The following is a 291-nucleotide window of genomic DNA, read 5'->3' on the forward strand; positions in this document are numbered from 1 at the left end:
TCGGGAGCTGACAAGCTTGTTTTCAGAGACAGGGTATAACACTGGGGAATCAGTAATTAGGCTGGGTTGGATGTCTAGCAGGCTTCCTGGATCTCTTGTTCTGTTTACACAGTGTTGGTACAACAAGAACACACCACCATGTCTTCGTGGCAAGCACTTCAGTCAATGAAATATCTCTCTAACTCTCACTCTTATATTCATCACGCTTCATGATATGTGGACCAACATGACATGTAGGGAATTCTATTTTATTTTGTTCTTACCTAAACTGTAAGAAAGTCTAAGAACAGG

This window comes from Myodes glareolus, chromosome 7 (genome assembly GCF_982192425.1).
Source record: "Myodes glareolus chromosome 7, mMyoGla1.1, whole genome shotgun sequence".
NCBI lineage: Eukaryota > Metazoa > Chordata > Mammalia > Rodentia > Cricetidae > Myodes > Myodes glareolus.